General features: G+C 51.5%; 1 pseudogene; it reads right to left on the bottom strand.

The window, feature by feature from the left end:
• Nucleotides 1-9,295: 9,295 nt before the first annotated feature.
• Nucleotides 9,296-9,471, bottom strand: LOC144669903 (U2 spliceosomal RNA; annotated as a pseudogene).
• Between the last annotated feature and the right edge of the window lie 7,473 nt (nucleotides 9,472-16,944).

The following is a 16,944-nucleotide window of genomic DNA, read 5'->3' on the forward strand; positions in this document are numbered from 1 at the left end:
CAAAGAGGGGTTTCACGGTTCTCCAACCTTTGTAATCCCTCTTGAGCTCCTCAATGTTCTCTGGGGTCAGCAGTTGCACATTTAGCTTCCATGCCCCCCTGCCCACCCTCAGGTCTTCCTCCAAGTGGCAGTCCGCCAGTAGGAGGCAGTGGTCAGAGAAGAACACCGGCTTGACCTCGGTGGATCTGACTGTGAATGCACGGGACACAAACAGGAAGTCTATCCTGGAACGAATGGACCCGTCTGGCCGCGACCAGGTGTATCTACGCTGAGCTCCGTCTGCAGGGTTGCTGAAGACGTCGTGCAGCTTGGCATCCTTAACTGTTTCCATCAGGGATCTGGACGTAGCGTCCAATCTGCTTCCGGCCCTGCCGGATCGTCCAGCCGCATCGATGATGCAGTTGAAGTCCCCGCCCAGAATGACCGGCCTGGAGGTCGCCAGCAGCAGTGGGAGCTGCTGAAAAACCTCCAGCCGCTCAGCCCCTTGTGCCGGGCCGTACACGTTAATTAACCGGAGTGGAGCGTTCTTGTACATTACGTCTGCTACCAGGAGTCGCCCGCCCACCACCTCCTTGACCTCGGAGACGGTGAAGTTGCCTCCCCGCAGCAGAATACCCAGGCCGGAGGAACGAGAGTCGTTTCCGCCCGACCAGATCGATGGCCCGTGGGACCACCATCGTGACCATTGCCTGTAGGAGCTGAGGTGCGGTATCGCACACTCCTGCAGAAACAACAGGTCAGCTTTGACCTTGGCAAGGTAGTCCAAGGTCGCAACACATCGCGTAGTAGATTTAATGCTACGCACATTTATGGATACAATCTTTAAACCCATATTAAAGCATTTATTCTCCTACCAAAACCACTGTCTCTGAGAGTCCCAGACCTTTAGTCTGCTCCTTCATACCCGTAGTGAGCTCAAATTCCTTCACTTTGGATGGGCTGAGGTAGATCTCCTTGGCCGTGTTCTGCTCCAGTGGCATCTGGAGGTTCACGTAGTGAGCGGATTTTGAGATGACCTTTGCTGGAGAAGCTTCTCCAAAACTCACCCCCTCTGGGGGGTTGCTGTTCCCGGCTTCCTGGAGCTGGGGTGCGATGATTGCCTCACTGCTCCCAGATTCCAGGGGCTGTGGTGCACTGGCCTCCTCAGGTTGCAGGCAAAGTTGGGGTGCGTTGGTCTCCTTGTTGTCTCCAATTTTCTGGAGCTCGGGTGTCTCGTCCTCCAACGCCCTGGAGCTTTGCCGCCTCTTCTGTCGGTGCCGCTCTGGCACTTCCTCATCCGAAGAGCTGCAGCCCTTGTCATCCGTGTCGGATGGGAGACGCCTCTTGCCGCTTCTCTGGGAAACGCCTTTGCTTCTTCTTCGCTCCCTCTTACTTTTCTTGTTCTTCACCGTCCGCCACTCCCCCTGCTGCTTTTCCACTGCTGCCTCCTCCTCCATTGATTCGCTGTCCTGAGGACTGGAAGGTTCAGGGGGTGGTGCTGTTGATTGGCTCTCTGTTGCCTCAATCTCTTTCTCCACCTTGTCTCTCTCTGTGTCCTCCTTTGTCCCGTTGAGCTCCCTGGGGGCCTTGGTGGTTGGAGTGACACGGAACATTTCTTCTGCTTCCCCGTGGTCGGCTTTGGCTGCCTGTGCGTAAGTACGGCAGCGTTTGGGGCAGGTCCTGTAGAGGTGACTTGCCTCGCCACACAGGTTGCAGCACTTGGCCTGTTTGCAGTCTTTTGTCTGGTGCCCTTCCTGTTTGCAGATCTTGCAGAGGGAGGCGCTGCAGTTGGCCGCCACATGACCAGCCTTGCCGCATGAGCGACAATGCTTGGGTTGCCCAGCGTAGACCAGGTAGCCACGGTTTCCCCCGATTGCGAAACTGGAAGGAGGGTGGAAAATGGCTCCCTTACCATCGGTCTTTAGCGTGACCTTAAACAGGCGTTTGCCTGTCCAGATCCCCAAGTCGTCTCGAATCTCAGTGCCGCTCCCCACCTTATCGAAGTACCTGGTGAGGAAGGTGACCACGTCGGCGACAGGGACGAAGGGGTTGTACACATGCACCATCACCTCACGTTCCCGTTGCAACGGCAGAGAAAAGTGCGGCTCCGCCGTCAGGATCTTCATCTCCGGCAGGTCTCTCTTCTCCTCGAACACCCTCAGGAGCCGGACGCAGTCTGCCACTTGCTTGAAAGTGACGTCAAAATAACCACCTTTGCGGGAGTCGTGCAGGGTGAAGATCTCCGTAGCTTGGAAGCCGCACGCCTTCAACAGGATCCTCCTGGTGAAGAAGCCCCGATCCATAGGTGATCCTCCTTCGTCGCTGTGGTTCACCGTGACTCGGACGGTGATAGGTAACCCACGGTATGAATTCGGATTGCGATTGGTTTTCGCCCTTCCATCCCGACCTTGCCATGGCAGGACCATGGTGTCGCCCCTGCAACACTACACTTGATCTTAGCCAAGAGGCCGAGAAGCGATGCCGGCGCCGCCCTTGACTTCCCCGAGTGCCATCTGCCTTCCCTCCTTTAAAGCAGACTGACAGCGTTCAAAGACTTATGTATATATATATCTAAGCACTGACGGTTTCACTGTTGGCATATTTGTCCCGGGATTTCTAATTGGAAAAGTTGCCTTTGTTCTCTCTCTTTCAGTGAGACTGCATCAGAGTTATGTAGATCGGCAGTATTCCACCAATCAGATGGGAGAGGGTTGTGCCTATCCACATGGACGTCAGTGTCAGAGGCTGCTGTGGAAGAAGCTTTTGAAAGCAGTTGCGTGTCTTGCAGGGCGTGAGTGACAATGCAGCAAGCAAGTGTGCAGAGCTGCACACATAGAGTCCTAGATTGGTTAGAGCAGAAAAGGAGGCCATTCGGCCTGTCGTGTCTGTGCTAGCTCTTTGCAAGAGCAACTCCCCTAGTGCCACTCACCTGCCTTTTCCCCATAGCCCTGCAAATATTTTCTCTTCAGATAATTATCCGATTCTCTTTTGAAAGCCACTCTTGAAAGTGCCCCCAGCACACTCTCAGGCAGTGCATTGCAGATTCTAACCACTCGCTGCGCAAGAAGGTTTCTCCTCATGTCGCCTTAGTTCTTTTGCCATTCACTTTAAATGGGGGTCCTCCATGTTGTGTTTTCCACCTTACGCAAACACACCGACGACACAAAGAGGATCGCTAACTCAATTCTTTGATTTGAAGAGATGAAATATATACAACAATATCTAGGTCTCTAGGACAGCTCCTATCATCGGCCCGAGAATTATACATGAGTATATACACGTCACACCCTGCCTGGCGATGCACAGCAATTTTAGATACGCTCTTTAAAGGTATACCACAACAACTCCAAGCTGTACCCTTAAATAATAAGAACTATTTACATTACAACAAATTGCTCTTCTGTGTTTGAACCTACAATTGTACAAAGTGATCACCTTATGAGTCCCTGGGACGGAATGGTGGTTCGTTGATACTGTGAAGTTGGTTTGAGATTGCCGTACGTTCTCACAATTCTGGTTGTCTGTAGGAGTCTTGCGCTGGGATCGTGTCTTAGATCGCGTTCTGCTTGCGATGGGGTTACTTGGTGTTTCTTGTTCTGGTACTTCCCTGATTCGCCATCGGTTTCTTCACAATGGGTGCTCGTACTTGATCTGATCATGGTTCTGGACAGATGCTGCTGATTTCTGCCGGATTTCATGTTCCATCGGTTGGGTGTTGTAGTCATACCTTTTGTCCAATGATGACTGGGAAGGGTTGTTCGCACTGTAATTCTGCTGGTGAAGGAGTGGTTGCACTGAGCGCTGTCGCTCTAAGGTGTAGCATTGTGACAGGCCGTCACAAGCCTTGTTTACTTTGCTGACATTTCATAAGTAAGCACTTTACAGTATATACATTCCGCCATGCTATTGGACCTGGGGCAGTGTGGTGATGCGGTAGTACGGTCAACTCCCCACTTTTCACACATCGGTGCGCAGACCGATCAACACCTGCGACCACTTCGAACCGGCCTCGGGTGCCAAGGGTAAACCGTGGCAAGAGCGAGGCCGTGCCCTTTGGGAACTGAACTAAGCTTTGTCCCTTTCACCAGCAGGTCAGACTGCCTGAAGCTGCTGGGGATATGGTTCGGAGGGACCAGGGAATGCGTTAGAAACTGGAAGGAGCGAGTAGCCATGGTGAGAAAAGAACTGGGCTTGTGGGAGCAAAGCTCCCTCTCCATTGCGGGTAAGAACCTGCTCATCAGGCGTGAGGCACTCTCAGTGTTGTACATGGCGCAGGTCTGGCCCATTCCTCACTCCTGCGCTGTGGCGATCACGCGAGCCAACTTCCGCTTTGTCTGGAGGTCAAAAGTGGACCATGTTTGCAGGGACATGATGTAAAAAACCTCTGGATGAAGGGGGAGAAAACATGCCCAACATCACCCTCATCCTGATGGCCACCTTTGTGTATGGCTGTATCAAGCTGTGTGTAGACCCAAACACCAAGCGTCACTACGTGCTGAGGTTCTACCTGTCCCTGGTGTTGCGAAGGATGGGTCTGGTCACGCTGCCACGGAAAGCTCCAAGTGCCGTATCACCTGTCCCGTGTGGAAAAATTATGCAGAGGAACCGCAAGTCCATCAGGCAGTGGTTAGCACGTATCACCCTAGAGGCCCTGCGGGAAAAGGAGATGGTGGATCCCGTCGGATGGTTCGCCGAACAGACTGTCAGGGTCATTTGGCAGAATGCCTCATCACCAGAACCTTCCAACAAGCACAAAGACGTAGCTTGGCTGGTGGTGAGAAAGGACCTTGCCGTCAGGTCCTTCCTACACGCCAGGAGCCTCACCCCCTCTGCACGTTGCCCTCGAGGTGGCTGTGGTGGGGAAGAGACCGTTGCCCACCTCCTTGTGGAATCTGCCTTTGCAGAAAAGGTCTGAAGAGAGTGGCCGTGGTTCTTGTCGAGGTTCATCCCGAGCAGTTCCGTGACACAGGTCCGGACACTGTGCTCTACGGGCTGTTCCCAGGGACACACGCCGAGACAAGCATCAACTGCAGCCGGAGGATCAACTCGGTGAAAGACGCTCTTTGGCTGCCTGAAACTTCTTGGTCTTCCATTGCAAAGAGTTGGCACATTCCAAGGTCCAGGACTACGTGCTGAGGGACGCACTAAAGTTTGGGGCAGAGGCGCAATGGGGAAAGGTGGCTGTCTACGACCTTTCAGCCATAGTGCACCAAGGGGCTGGGATTTGCATAGGCTCCTCGGGCTGTAAGACACACGGTGAATGTTTCCAGTGAATACTACATGTATCACTTTTGCCTTGAAGCACCTCAGAGTGAAACATGATCTATGTAGGCAACTTAAATACCATTGCACTGTCTGACTGTCTGTTATGACCATTTTGAAATGTCTGCAATGTTCCTTCCTGCAATGGTTGCGCTAGATGTGTCGTGTAACTGGCAGGTAATGGGAAATTTCGAGAAACGGTCAGTCACAAGGGAGAACACGTGACAGGCATGAGAGACAATCCACGAGTCTTTGTAGCTGAGTTTCCGTGTGAGCAACTAGCTCACAGCGCAGAGGAGTTCTTCGATCGAGGCCTGCTGTATTTTTGTCTTTGCTTTCAGTTTGGGCAGTCAAAGAACAAAGAACAAAAAAAACGTACAGCACAGGAACATGTATTTCGGCCCTCCAAGCCTGCGCCGATCAGTCTGTGGAGCTTGCCGGCTGACCTGGCATGCAGCTAAACTCCTTCCACATCTACAGGGAAGGCAAAGTCAGGAGCGTTTCTCTCAGAGCGTAGTGAGTCTTTGGAACTCTCTTCCTCAAAAGGTGGTGGAAACAGGGTCTTTGAATATTTTCAAGACAGAGCTGGATAGATTAACAAGGCGGGGTGGAAGGTTATCGGTGGTAGGCAGGAATGTGGGGTTGAGGTTGCAATCAGATCAGCCATGATCTTCTGAATAGTGGAGCAGGCTCTTGGGGCCCAGTGGCCTACTCCTGCTCCTAAGTTGTATGTTCGTACATGTAGGGGCATTAGTTTTTACTGATTCCAGTACTTCTCCTGCACTGAACCTGGAGAGTACTACGTCAGCTGCTGTTGAGTTGTTTCCTGATGCCCTGCTTTCTTTTGTACGAGCTGTCTAGCATCCTCGTTATGGGCTTCCTTTGCTTGGCATTGGGCCTTCTTTTGGGCTGACTGTTGGTCTATTTCCTTTACGGGATGTCAGCATGACATCACCAGAAGGGAAATGTGTCATGTTATGAAGTCACAGTAAATAGGTCCAATGCATTATATCATTATAATAACACAAGATGATGATCAGCAGTGAGAAGACAGGTGGCAGCAAGGATAAGTACAGGTACGACACAGTGAACAGCCTTAGATCCTGTTAAAATGTTGAAAATGTTTCTCCCCTTCTCAAAGATTATTTCCTTCAAAATTTTAGAAATCTTTCAGCTTCAACCAGAAGTCACATACAAGCCAAACAACAAAACCACCTGCGTGCACAGCACAGCACAGCACAGTATCTGCCAGCCTGCAATGATGTCGGCTCTCTTTTAATCACCTTTTCACCTCCAATCAGTCCTATTCAGCAGGCAAGCAAAGGAGCGCAGAAAATACATCTGCACGGCTGCTTCTAACTTCTAGAAAGGGAACAGCCTTATCCTAGGAAAGTGAAAAATATCTATACTGTCACAAAGTGATGCACTTGAACTGCAAAACACCACGCTTACCTGAGCTTGTGTCACAGTTTTTGCTGTCTACCTCAGCCAGTATTTTTCTGTATTCTCAGTCGTCCATCCTGGCTTCTTGCTTTCTCTGCAGCTTTCAGATGCCTCCCCTTGGCCGGCCTCAGTGCTCAGTGACAGATCAGCGCTCGCTATTATTTGTCCTCAGTGGTAACTGCTAGGGGAGAAATGCTTGACTTTTTCAATCACCTTTTACCTCAGTAAAATCCAAGTAGAACCTAAAGTGGCAATGCTTCTCCCTCTCAGCACCCAACATGTCTTGCCTTTTCTTCAGGTTGGCTTTGAGTAAGCACAACAGTTGCTGCCTGGCTGCCATTAGAGACAGTTTTCAAGTACAGAGACAAGGGGCAGCCCCATGACCCCTCCCCCGACTCCTGCACAATATGCAAATATAGCACATTGTCTGAGTGCAATTTGGGAGCTGAAGATGGTTTCACAGTGGGATACAAGATATGAGGAGAGGTCACAGTCAACGTTTCCTCACAGACACACCGCCACATAAGCCCCTTTAAATTTGCGCGGCTGTGCAAAAAATTTAATGGGCCCGCACACTTAAACAAATCGGTCACGCACTGTAATGACTCGCCTCATTCAGTTCAACAGAAATTAGGATCATGTTTTTAACCTGTGCCCTCGTTTTAAAATATTTTGTGTTCCATATTTACTTTCTCAATTTGTTATTAACTTACTTTACACTGCTTTATATCCTATCTTGTCGCAGATGTGGATCAGTCTGCGCACCGACAGCGGATCCGACCAGAAGACGGCGACGTCGTCCATGTACAGGGAGGCTTTTACCTGAATGCCTCCACTGCCTGGGATCGTCACTCCTCTTATGCCCGGATCCTTCCTGATGGACTCGGCAAAGGGTTCTATGCAACACACGAAAAGAACAGGCGAGAGAGGACAGCCCTGCCTGACTCCAGATTTAATCGGAAAGCTATCTGTTTCCCACCCGTTGATTGAGACTGCGCTACTGATGTTAGTGTAGAGCAGTTGGATCCAATTTCGAATTCCCTCCCCAAACCCCATTTTGGAGCGCACATCTACCATGTAGGTGTGCGATATTCTGTCAAAGGCCTTCTCCTGATCCAAGCTGATGAGGCAGGTATCCACCCCCCTGTCCTGTACATAGGCAATCGTATCCCTGAGCAGCGCCAGGCTGTCAGAGATCTTCCTGCCTGGCACAGAGCAGGTCTGGTCAGGGTGAATCACCAATTCCAGAGCGGATTTGACCCGGTTGGCGATGACCTTGGACAGAATCTTATAGTCCACATTCAACAGTGAAATGGGTCGCCAATTTCTAATTTCCTCCCTTTCCCCCTTGTGCTTGTAGATGAGGGTGATGATGCCTTTCCTCATGGATTCTGACATACTACCGGCCAGGAGCATACTCTCGTACACTCCTAGCAGGTCTGGGCCGATCAAGTCCCACAGAGCCGAATACAACTCCGTCGGCAAGCCGTCGCTTCCGGGGGTTTTACTCTTCTCGAAGGACTCGAGGGCCTTAGTCAGTTCATCAGGAGTTAGCGGTTTGTCCAGGCTCTCCCGCGTACTGTGGTCTAAGACCTCCGTGATAGAGGACAGGAAGGACTGGGAGGCCGTGCTGTCCGTGGGCTTCACGTCATACAATCCGGCATAAAAGGATTTGCTGATCCTCAGAATGTCGGACCGTGATGACTTTACTGAGCCGTCTTCTTCCTTCAGGCTGCTGATCACAGAGCGCTCTCTGTGTACCTTTTGGAAGAAGAAACGTGAGCACGTCTCATCCTGCTCCATGGAGCGGACTCTGGAACGGAAGATGATCTTGGAGGCCTCCGAGGCAAAGTGCGAGGCTTGCTGGCCCTTCACCTCTTGGAGCTCCTCCTTGACATCGACCCCCATCGACTGCAGCCGGAGCAGATTCTGCATCTTTTTCTGGAGTCGGGACATTTCCCTCGGTTCCTTTCTAGCTTTCTGGGTGCCTTTGAGGATGAAAAACCTCTTGATGTTTCCCTTGATCGCTTCCCACCAGTGTGTCAGGGACTCAAAGAGGGGTTTCACGGTTCTCCAACCTTTGTAATCCCTCTTGAGCTCCTCAATGTTCTCTGGGGTCAGCAGTTGCACATTTAGCTTCCATGCCCCCCTGCCCACCCTCAGGTCCTTCTCCAAGTGGCAGTCCGCCAGTAGGAGGCAGTGGTCAGAGAAGAACACCGGCTTGACCTCGGTGGATCTGACTGTGAATGCACGGGACACAAACAGGAAGTCTATCCTGGAACGAATGGACCCGTCTGGCCGCGACCAGGTGTATCTACGCTGCGCTCGGTCTGCAGGGTTGCTGAAGACGTCGTGCAGCTTGGCATCCTTAACTGTTTCCATCAGGGATCTGGACGTAGCGTCCAATCTGCTGCCGGCCCTGCCAGCGAGTGTTGGGTGAGAGTGCGTGTTTTTTGTGTGTAGCTGCTGCGGGTGAGTGAGTGAGTGAGAGAGAGAGAGAGAGAGAGAGAAAGAAAGAAAGTTGGATTTTGGAACATGTACATGTTGAGAAGTAAAGAAAGCAGATGTTTGTAAGAAAACTATTTTTAGCATTGAAAATCCCCTGGAAAGGGGAGGGTGCACCGTTCCCAGAGATACTGCAATACCGGGTCGATGCGTGGAGTGGACGGAGCAAGCCCCTATTCCATCTCCCTGCTCCAAAAATCAATTTAATATATGGTCCCCAGATAAGGGACGTATCAGATATTAAACTGATAAGAACAGATTTTTTTTTTATTGTAAAAATATACTTTATTCATAAAAAATCTTCAATCACATTCAAAACCATTTCAAAAACAACATTACAAGGGTACAATCCAGGTTAAACTTTTACAAAATGTATCACCAGGTGCATCAGTACAAACAATATTACAATCATTTACAGCCTTTCATTTTGATCTGTACAGCCCGAGGGGCTCTAAACAGTTCCCAGTCTCTCGGTGCGCTGTGGTAGAAAGGTCTTAGACAGCGACCCTTCCCCATTGCGCCTTTGCGGCAGCTGCCCCAAGCTTTAGTGCGTCCCTCAGCACGTAGTCCTGGACTTTGGATTGTGCCAGTCCGCAACAATCGGTCGGGGACAACTCTTTGTGCTGGAAGACCAACAAGTTTCGGGCAGACCAAAGCGCGTCTTTCACCGAGTTGATGATCCTCCAGCTGCAGTCGATGTTTGTCTCGGTGTGTGTCCCTGGGAACAGCCCGTAGAGCACAGAGTCCTGTGTCACAGAACTGCTCGGGATGAACCTCGACAGCAACCACTGCATCTCTCTCCAGACTTTCTTTGCAAAGGCACAATCCACAAGGAGGTGAACAACGGTCTCTTCCCCACCACAGCCACCTCGAGGGCATCGTGCAGAGGGGGTGAGACTCCTGGCGTGTAGGAAGGATCTGACGGGGAGGGCCTTTCTCACCACCAGCCAAGCTACGTCTTGGTGCTTGTTGGAAAGTTCTGGCGATGAGGCATTCTGCCAAATGACTTTGACAGTCTGCTCGGGGAACCATCCCACAGGGTCCACCCTCTCCTTATCCCTCAGGGCCTCTAGGACGTTACGTGCTGACCACTGCCTGATGGACTTGTGGTCAAAGGTGTTTTTCTGCATAAATTTTTCCACCAGGGACAGGTGGTACGGCACGGTCCAACTACTTGGAGCGTTCCGCGGCAGCGTGGCCAGACCCATCCTTCGCAACACCGGGGACAGGTAGAACCTCAGCACGTAGTGACACTTGGTGTTTGCATACTGAGGGTCTACGCACCGCTTGATGCAGCCACACACAAAGGTGGCCATCAGTATGAGGGCGATGTTGGGCACGTTTTTTCCCCCTTTATCTAGAGGCTTGTACATCGCGTCCCTGCAGACACGATCCATTTTCGACCTCCAGATAAAGCGGAAGATGGCTCGAGTGATCGCCATCGCGCAGGAGTGTGGAATGGGCCAGACCTGCGCCACGTACAGCAACAGCGAGAGTACCTCACACCTGATGACCAGGTTCTTACCCGCAATGGAGAGGGAGCGTCGCTCCCACATGCCCAGTTTCCTTTTCACCATAGCCACTCGCTCCTTCCAGTTTCTAACGCATGCCCCGGTCCCTCCGAACCATATCCCCAGCACCTTCAGGCCGTCAGCCCTGACAGTGAAGGGAACAAAGGATCGGTCAGCCCAGTTCCCAAAGAACATGGCCTCGCTCTTCCCACGATTTACCTTGGCTCCCGAGGCCAGTTCGAACTGGTCGCAGACGTGCATCAGTCTGCGCACCGACAGCGGATCCGAGCAGAAGACGGCGACGTCGTCCATGTACAGGGAGGCTTTTACCTGAGTGCCTCCACTGCCTGGGATCGTCACTCCTCTTATGCCCGGATCCTTCCTGATGGACTCGGCAAAGGGTTCTATGCAGCACACGAAAAGGACAGGCGAGAGAGGACAGCCCTGCCTGACTCCAGATTTAATCGGAAAGCTATCTGTTTCCCACCCATTGATTGAGACTGCGCTACTGATGTTAGAGTAGAGCAGTTGGATCCAATTTCGAATTCCCTCCCCAAAGCCCATTTTGGAGAGCACATCCCCCATGTAGGTGTGCGATATTCTGTCAAAGGCCTTCTCCTGATCCAAGCTGATGAGGCAGGTATCCACACCCCTGTCCTGTACATAGGCAATCGTATCCCTGAGCAGCGCCAGGCTGTCAGAGATCTTCCTGCCTGGCACAGAGCAGGTCTGGTCAGGGTGAATCACCAATTCCAGAGCGGATTTGACCCGGTTGGCGATGACCTTGGACAGAATCTTATAGTCCACATTCAACAGTGAAATGGGTCGCCAATTTCTAATTTCCTCCCTTTCCCCCTTGTGCTTGTAGATGAGGGTGATGATGCCTTTCCTCATGGATTCTGACATGCTGCCGGCCAGGAGCATACTCTCGTACACTTCTAGCAGGTCTGGGCCGATCAAGTCCCACAGAGCCCAATACAACTCCGCCGGCAGGCCGTCGCTTCCGGGGGTTTTACTCTTCTCGAAGGACTCGAGGGCCTTAGTCAGTTCGTCAGGAGTTAGCGGTTTGTCTAGGCTCTCCCGCGTACTGTGGTCTAGGACCTCCGTGATAGAGGACAGGAAGGACTGGGAGGCCGTGCTGTCCGTGGGCTTCACGTCATACAGTCCGGCATAAAAGGATTTGCTGATCCTCAGAATGTCGGACCGTGATGACTTTACTGAGCCGTCTTCTTCCTTCAGGCTGCTGATCACAGAGCGCTCTCTGTGTACCTTTTGGAAGAAGAAACGTGAGCACGTCTCATCCTGCTCCACGGAGCGGACTCTGGAACGGAAGATGATCTTGGAGGCCTCCGAGGCAAAGTGCGAGGCTTGCTGGCCCTTCACCTCTTGGAGCTCCTCCTTGACATCGACCCCCATCGACTGCAGCCGGAGCAGATTCTGCATCTTTTCCTGGAGTCGGGACATTTCCCTCTGTTCCTTTCTAGCTTTCTGGGTGCCTTTGAGGATGAAAAACCTCTTGATGCTTCCCTTGATCACTTCCCACCAGTGTGTCAGGGACTCAAAGAGGGGTTTCACGGTTCTCCAACCTTTGTAATCCCTCTTGAGCTCCTCAATGTTCTCTGGGGTCAGCAGTTGCACATTTAGCTTCCATGCCCCCCTGCCCACCCTCAGGTCTTCCTCCAAGTGGCAGTCCGCCAGTAGGAGGCAGTGGTCAGAGAAGAACACCGGCTTGACGTCGGTGGATCTGACTGTGAATGCACGGGACACAAACAGGAAGTCTATCCTGGAACGAATGGACCCGTCTGGCCGCGACCAGGTGTATCTACGCTGCGCTCCGTCTGCAGGGTTGCTGAAGACGTCGTGCAGCTTGGCATCCTTAACTGTTTCCATCAGGGATCTGGACGTAGCGTCCAATCTGCTTCCGGCCCTGCCGGATCGTCCAGCCGCATCGATGATGCAGTTGAAGTCCCCGCCCAGAATGACCGGCCTGGAGGTCGCCAGCAGCAGTGGGAGCTGCTGAAAAACCTCCAGCCGCTCAGCCCCTTGTGCCGGGCCGTACACGTTTATTAACCGGAGTGGAGCGTTCTTGTACATTACGTCTGCTACCAGGAGTCGCCCGCCCACCACCTCCTTGACCTCGGAGACGGTGAAGTTGCCTCCCCGCAGCAGAATACCCAGGCCGGAGGAACGAGAGTCGTTTCCGCCCGACCAGATCGATGGCCCGTGGGACCACCATCGTGACCATTGCCTGTAGGAGCTGAGGTGCGGTATCGCACACTCCTGCAGAAACAACAGGTCAGCTTTGACCTTGGCTAGGTAGTCCAAGGTCGCAACACATCGCGTAGTAGATTTAATGCTACGCACATTTATGGATACAATCTTTAAACCCATATTAAAGCATTTATTCTCCTACCAATCCCACTGTCTCTGAGAGTCCCAGACCTTTAGTCTGCTCCTTCATACCCGTAGTGAGCTCAAATTCCTTCACTTTGGATGGGCTGAGGTAGATCTCCTTGGCCGTGTTCTGCTCCAGTGGCATCTGGAGGTTCACGTAGTGAGCGGATTTTGAGATGACCTTTGCTGGAGAAGCTTCTCCAAAACTCACCCCCTCTGGGGGGTTGGTGTTCCCGGCTTCCTGGAGCTGGGGTGCGATGATTGCCTCACTGCTCCCAGATTCCAGGGGCTGTGGTGCACTGGCCTCCTCAGGTTGCAGGCCAAGTTGGGGTGCGCTGGTCTCCTTGTTGTCTCCAATTTTCTGGAGCTCGGGTGTCTCGTCCTCCAACGCCCTGGAGCTTTGCCGCCTCTTCTGTCGGTGCCGCTCTGGCACTTCCTCATCCGAAGAGCTGCTGCCCTTGTCATCCGTGTCGGATGGGAGACGCCTCTTGCCGCTTCTCTGGGAAACGCCTTTGCTTCTTCTTCGCTCCCTCTTACTTTTCTTGTTCTTCACCGTCCGCCACTCCCCCTGCTGCTTTTCCACTGCTGCCTCCTCCTCCATTGATTCGCTGTCCTGAGGGCTGGAAGGTTCAGGGGGTAGTGCTGTTGATTGGCTCTCTGTTGCCTCAATCTCTTTCTCCACCTTGTCTCTCTCTGTGTCCTCCTTTGTCCCGTTGAGCTCCCTGGGGGCCTTGGTGGTTGGAGTGACACGGAACCTTTCTTCTGCTTCCCCCTGGTCGGCTTTGGCTGCCTGTGCGTAAGTACGGCAGCGTTTGGGGCAGGTCCTGTAGAGGTGACTTGCCTCGCCACACAGGTTGCAGCACTTGGCCTGTTTGCAGTCTTTTGTCTGGTGCCCTTCCTGTTTGCAGATCTTGCAGAGGGAGGCGCTGCAGTTGGCCGCCACATGGCCAGCCTTGCCGCATGAGCGACAATGCTTGGGTTGCCCAGCGTAGACCAGGTAGCCACGGTTTCCCCCGATTGCGAAACTGGAAGGAGGGTGGAAAATGGCTCCCTTACCATCGGTCTTTAGCGTGACCTTAAACAGGCGTTTGCCTGTCCAGATCCCCAAGTCGTCTCGAATCTCGGTGCCGCTCCCCACCTTATCGAAGTACCTGGTGAGGAAGGTGACCACGTCGGCGACAGGGACGAAGGGGTTGTACACATGCACCATCACCTCACGTTCCCGTTGCAACGGCAGAGAAAAGTGCGGCTCCGCCGTCAGGATCTTCATCTCCGGCAGGTCTCTCTTCTCCTCGAACACCCTCAGGAGCCGGACGCAGTCTGCCACCCGCTTGAACGTCACGTCAAAATAACCGCCTTTGCGGGAGTCGTGCAGGGTGAAGATCTCCGTAGCTTGGAAGCCGCACGCCTTCAACAGGATCCTCCTGGTGAAGAAGCCCCGATCCATAGGTGATCCTCCTTCGCTGTGGTTCACCGTGACTCGGACGGTGATAGGTAACCCACGGTATGGATTTCGATTGCGATTGGTTATAGCCCTTCCATCCCGACCTTGCCTTGGTAGGACCATGGTGTCGCCCCTGCAACACTTGATCTTAGCCAAAAGGCCGAGAAGCGATTCCATTTGCCTTCCTTGTTACCTGCTGTACCTGCATACTAGCTTTCAGCGATTCGTGCGCGAGGACACCCAGATCCCTCTGTGCTGAAGCATTTCTGAAGTTTCTCTCCATTTGAATAATAAGTCGCCTTTTTATTCTTCTGACCAAAATGGATAACCGCACACTTATTAAACTTATTTAACTTAGTTAAACTCTATCTGCCAAATTTTGGCCCATTCACCTAACCTGTCCATATCCATTTGTAAATTTCTTATTTCTTCATTGCAACTTACTTTCCCACCTATTTTGGTGTCATCTGCAAATTTAGCTATAGTACCTTCTACTCCTGAATCCAAGTAAATAGTTGGGGCCCGAGGACCGAACCCTGTGGCACCCCACTAGTTACAGCTTGGCATCCACAAAAGACCCATTTATCTTGACTCTCTGCTTTCTGTTGGTTAGCCAATCCTCTATCCAAGCTAATATATTACCCTTAGCTGCGTGTGATCTTATCTTGTGTATTAATCTTTTGTGCGGCACCTTATCAAATGCCTTCTGGAAGTCCAGACATACTACATCTACAGGATCCCCGTTATCCACTTTGCTTGTCACATCTTCAAAGAACTCTAGCAAATTAGTCAAACACGATTTACTCTTCGTAAAGCCATGCCGACTCTGACGGATTGCATTTTGACTTGCATTTTAGGAAGGTAGTGGAGGCATTGGAGAGAGTGCAGAAGAGGTTTACGAGTTTGGTTCCAGGGGCGAGGAAGTTGAGTTATGAAGTAAGATTGGAGAAGTTGGGACTGTATTCCTTGGGGAAAAGAAGTCTGAGAGGAGACTTGATAGAGGTATTGAAAATCATGAGGGGTCTGGAGAGAGTAGATAGGGAGAAACTGTTTGCACCGGGGCAAGGATCGAGAAGGAGAGGGCACAGGTTTAAAGTAACTGGCAAAAGAAGCAAAAGCGATAGGAGCAGCGAGCGGTCAGGGTCTGGAATGCACCACCTGATAGCGCGGCGGAGGCAGGTTCAATTGAAGAGGGAATGAGATGATTATTTGAAAAGAAAGCATGTGCCGGGTTACGTGGAGAAGGCAGGAGAAAGGCACGAGGTGAAATGTTCACCGGGAGAGCTGGTGCAGGCACGACGGGCGGAATGGGCTCCTTGTGCAATGTAAGGATTGTGTGAATGTGGATGTAGAGGTTTCGGAGTAGCTGTGTAAAGTGTGTGAGCTTTGAGGTGTGAGTTTTGATTGTTGCTGTGTCAGCAGCAGCAGCGGCAGCGGCAGCAGAGAGCTGGTTTAAAATGTTGTGAGGCGAAAGGTGCAGCTGAGAGAGTGTTTGAGAGGTGTATTTGCAAGTGAAAGCTGTTTTTGTATAAGTGAGGTAGAGTGTTTGTGAGATGAGAGTGCTGTCTGTGAGTGTTGGGTGAGCGTGCGTGTTTTTTGTGTGTAGCTGCTGCGGGTGAGTGAGTGAGAGAGAGAGAGAGAGAGAGAGAGAGAAAGAAAGAAAGTTGGATAAAAACAAAAAGCTAAAAGCTACTGCGGATGCTGGAAATCCAAAACAAAATAAAAACAGAATTACCTGGAAAAACTCAGCAAGTCTGGCAGCATCGGCGGAGAAGAAACCAGTCAACGTTTCGAGCCCTCATGGCCCTTCAGCAGAACTGAAGCATAGTTTCAACAAGGGAGAAATATAAATTGGTTTAAGGTGGGTGGGGGGGGAAGAGACACATTGAGGGTGTAGTGTGAGCAGATAATCAAAAGATGTCAGAGACAAAAGGGTCAAAGAGGTGTTGAAGGTGGTGGTCTTTGTCTGAGAAAAGTGCTAATTAAGAATGACTAAAGACCTTTAGTCTTTCCACCCCACCCCCACTAGAGCTGTACTTTGAATATCCTGTCTTGCATTCTTAATTAGCACTTTTCTCAGACAAAGACCACCACCTTCAACACCTCTTTGACCCTTTTGTCTCTGACATCTTTTGATTATCTGCTCACACCACACCCTCAATGTGTCTCTTCCCCCCCACCCACCTTAAACCAATTTATATTTCTCCCTTGTTGAAACTATGCTTCAGTTCTGCTGAAGGGCCATGAGGGCTCGAAACGTTGACTGATTTCTTCTCCGCCGATGCTGCCAGACTTGCTGAGTTTTTCCAAAGAAAGTTGGATTTTGGAACATGTACATGTTGAGAAGTAAAGAAAGCAGATGTTTGTAAGAAAACTATTTTTAGCATTGAAAATCCCCTGGAAAGG

This window comes from Cetorhinus maximus, chromosome 29 (assembly GCF_964194155.1).
Source record: "Cetorhinus maximus chromosome 29, sCetMax3.hap1.1, whole genome shotgun sequence".
Classification (NCBI taxonomy): domain Eukaryota; kingdom Metazoa; phylum Chordata; class Chondrichthyes; order Lamniformes; family Cetorhinidae; genus Cetorhinus; species Cetorhinus maximus.